At 38.0% G+C, this 4436-nt stretch overlaps 1 long non-coding RNA gene across 1 annotated transcript; it reads left to right on the forward strand.

The window, feature by feature from the left end:
- Positions 1-814: 814 nt before the first annotated feature.
- On the forward strand, positions 815-4109 carry LOC149789082 (uncharacterized). The gene is made up of 2 exons (XR_016424308.1): positions 815-2028; positions 2764-4109. It is a non-coding gene; the product is annotated as an uncharacterized LOC149789082 (long non-coding RNA).
- Positions 4110-4436: the final 327 nt, after the last annotated feature.

The following is a 4436-nucleotide window of genomic DNA, read 5'->3' on the forward strand; positions in this document are numbered from 1 at the left end:
TATGTACACACTACTTACATAGTGATACTAGTATGTATAAGAGTTATTTTCTACAGCCTTCATCTGATTGGCCCACTGACTGCAACATTTAATATAATTTCCTTCCTGCATTTACAGAAACGCATCATAATATATACTGCCTGCTATCAGCATTGTTATAACAGAGGAAACCTATGACAATGGTCCAGATTTAGGCACAAATGGTGGATACATGCGCGTACACATGTAGCTACAGACAAAACAGGGGTAGATACGGGTCAGAGCCGGCGTACCCACCACCCAAAAAAGCATGAGCGTAAAACAATCAAAACATATTCTATAGTATTTTTCACCATTTAATGGTCAAGAGTATGAACTGAAAACGCTTAAAGTGCAGCATCTTCGTGGCATTTCTTCCCCAGGCACCACAAGGGTTCCATCCAATAGAACTCCTTGCCTGCTTGTCACTCACCCACCCCCACCACAACGATATTCCTGGATCCGCCCTTGCACCACACCAATAAATCTATGCTTGTCGAACTCCCCTTTATTGTGACTTCTGTACGCTACTGGATAGTTTGTCGTACCCTCAAGTGTAGTTACATGCTTCCCAATCAATCTGCAAACACGTGCAAGTAACACGAGCCATGGGTCAACAGTGTCACCTCTTACATCCTAATCACTGCATTTCCCCATCATCTACAATCACAGTGTATAACCGAACATAGTTTATTTGAATGCTCCACTAAAGTCATGGTTCTTAATTTTATTATATACGGAAACAACGGCAGAATCATCATAAAAATATTGATTAAAATCAAATTTTCTTTAGTTGAATTTGGATACTGATAAAATGTGATGACTCATCGGGACCATAAACAGGAACTGTAATTAATTGTCTTGAAATTTCTGCTGTGTTGATCGGAAAAGGAAACATTTTAATCCCCTTGTAAGGAATTATGATACAAATAGATACATACAAGTAGGCAATAATAAAATTACTATGAATGAATACCATTTTGATAAATTGTGAACAAGCCGGGAAAACCATGGACCAATTCCAAAACGCCCGTAAGGCCCAACTGTACTTCAGGTAGCGTCTAAGCCGTGATCCCGTTTGAAAAAAGAACTTCTCCAGTATTTTATTTTCGCCAAATATTGTCAGCTCGGGTTTTTTCTCCCTCGTATATCATTCCAAATGTACTATAGTTGCAGTACATGTATAAAAAAAATTTAATTTGTTGATTTGATGAAATCGAGAATAATTCCCTGAGACAGGCAACAGACGAGAATTCTAGTTATTAAATGTTGCTGAATTGCTATGGGATAAGAAATTTTCTTTGGACTCTATATATTGATTGTTATATTCAGATTTCCTTTTCTTTTTTCTTTTTTTTTTTTTTTTTTTCTTTTTTGTCAGTTGTTGTTTGTTTTATCCTCCATTTCCCGATTGTGCTGCTGATGAGTCAGCGTATGTGGCGTCAAGACCGCGTTTTTGTGCAACCCCGTAAATGGTGGGACATGTTGTAGCGAGGAATACTTGTTACTCTTTATGAGGTCATTAAACGCTGTACCAAGACAACACCAAGTACGCATTAGAAAAACAAGCTACAGGACGATTTGGGATAATATAATAAAACCTGTTTAATGGTAGGGTTCCTGGGATCGTTAAGTCAGCCACGCGGACCCTCGGCACATTTAACTAAATGAAATGGTATTAACTGCTCTGCTAATTAAATGCAGCTGACAAAAACTGATCCGAATCATATGCTCTATCACGGCTCGATGACCCTTGGCTATCTAAGATTACAATAACTGAAACAAGAAACCAACACTGATCACGTTACGGTTATATACGGTGCAATGGGCGTTACACACAATCTAATTTGACCACACCTGTACCTCTGCAAACAGGCTTTACATTGTTATCTCCCCTTGTCACACGCTGTGCTGGCTTCATAATCATAACTATATCAACGCTTGAGAGCTTGCGGTAGATAAAAGTACGAGATCTCCATTCTCGGAATTGTACAAGATAGAAAGCTACCGGTAAGTGAATTTTGCCTCTTTTTATATGCTATTAAGCATTCACCTATTCAACGGGCAAAAACTCGGAACAAAATAAGTGATAGCAAGAGTGAACTGTTATCAGTAAATTCTTGCGTCAGAGGGGAGTTTAGAGAAGCATTTTAAACGATATGAATGGTTCAAATACCACATGAATTAATTTTCTTGTCGAACCAGTATTTAATATTAAATATCCAAATTTAGAGGCACCAAGCCACAGACAGACCCTAAGCATGTACTGACCAAGAGGACGCCATATTATTCATAATTGCATGTTACTCCGTACAGTGAAGGCAAATCCATCAAACTTATTCGCATAATGTGGGCGTAAATTTTGTATAACACATACTGTTTCGTCAAGAGCTATTGATGCGAAGGGTAATAACATGTATAATAATGCCTGTATACCATTACTGACGACTGTGGATGGAAATTTGGTCTCAAAGCAGGTAACACTCTGCAAACAAAATGGATTCCTGACTTTCTGATAAGGCCTCATTGTAATACTATTCCTTAAAATAATCGTACAATCTTACCAATGGGATAGCTAGTACTAAACCTTTGCATTTAAGTGCTCAACAACTCCACGTATGTCTGACCACTGTATTAAAAAACTTTGAAAACTCAAAACGCTGCAAGCCTATGTTCAGTTAGGTTCGAGTTTTCAGTCATTTCGAGATTTTCTAAAGTCGCTGACGAGAGTTTTTTTTTTTTCAGCGGTTCTGATCAAGTTCCAGGAGTGATGGGAAGTGTTCTAGCTTTAGTTCTTATGAGTTAGCGATATGTCCACAATAACGAACTTGTAAAAAAAAATGTTTAAGTTTTGTATTCATGCAACCAAACACTAGTTTTTTAAATAGTATCCACTGACACAAAGATTTTTGGTAAATATTGTCGCGAATGTTCGTACGTTGCCAAATTTTTAAAAACAAGTTTTGAAAGTCTCTGATGTGAATTAAAACATGAAATAAGTCATATAGGGGATAAACGATCAATTGCTTGCACGTGAAGCGTGACGCAAACTAACAAGAAATCATTCCAAATACGTTGACATATCTAGTGTCAAATTGGCCCACTAGGCAACAGTTAGAATGGAATTTTTTTATCTCATTTAATCATGTTGAAAAGTGTTTCTTAATTGCACGTACTCTAGGTATAATATTACTGCCGTTTTTACTCGCGTACAAGTCTGATTCAGTTGCGAACTGCAGTGACACCGATCCTCCGTAGTGTAATGCGTCGGTAGACCTGGGTCTGTAAGGTTTATTAGGCGTAATGAGTAGATTAAATACTATGGACCCTGGTCTGCAGACGTATTATGCAAGGACAAGTCAGTGTCAATGCTGAATTCAGTTGGGCCAGACATGTATGCGAGTACAGACAGTATATATTGTTTAAAACAGTATTCAGCACAAAACAAACTATGGCCGTTAATAGTCAATTGAATCACTTAGATTCCGTTGGATGCATATTGAAATATACAAGTTCAGATTTACGATATACGATTTTAAACTCTCTCTCTTTCTTGGGGTGGGGGGTGGGGGGTGGCATTCTTAAGCATTATACATGGTATACTTTCAGATGTAAAGAAAACTTACTGTAAGAAGTTGTCCAGTTGCTTCGTGCACATTTATAAAGGGTTGAAGGGGTATGGCTCCACTATCCCCCACCCACCCATCTCCCTCCGCCGCAGCTCTGTGCATTTATAACATATCAGTCAATTTCTACAAGTGCACTTTCGTCAATACGTGTGCTTTTTTTATGTAGAACGCGTCAGTCAAATTCATTTTTGTGTATTTCATATAACGTGTCACGTAACTTTAGCAGGCACGCTTCAGCAGGTGTATTTTGTGTATTTAGAAAATGTGTGTCAATGGATGGATTGATGTCAATGTATCGGAAATTCAACATTTCATATACGAGACCCTTGTCATAACGACTTCTTTTCCCATTGAGTGGACATATCGAATCCCCCAACCATTGATGTACATCCTCAAAAGCTTGCTCAGAAAAGTTGGAACCTGAAATAATAAGTATTGATAATACAAACTTTGTGGTGTTTACAGTAGTCTTTGTTGTATTCTTTTAAAATAAGTATTGTTAATACAAACTGTTTGGTGTTTACAATAGTTTTTGTTGTATTTTCTTTTTTAAACAAACGAATTCCTAAAATCCTCACACCGGCCGTCAGCTGTCAGTCAATTCCAGAGCACCACTGTTTACTCTTAAACCGGGAATTGTGTGACTAATTATATAACCACGCCGAGGATGCAGTGGCTTCGTATGAAGCGCCGCAGCGGACAAAAGCTGGTCCAATGAGAAAGTTGAAGTTGAAATTTCGATGTAGTATGTCGATAAATCCAATAACACGTCTTGGATCAAAATTGCGA

The sequence above is a fragment of the Sinohyriopsis cumingii genome, chromosome 11, assembly GCF_028554795.1.
Source record: "Sinohyriopsis cumingii isolate HCF-2022 chromosome 11, ASM2855479v2, whole genome shotgun sequence".
Lineage (NCBI taxonomy): Eukaryota > Metazoa > Mollusca > Bivalvia > Unionida > Unionidae > Sinohyriopsis > Sinohyriopsis cumingii.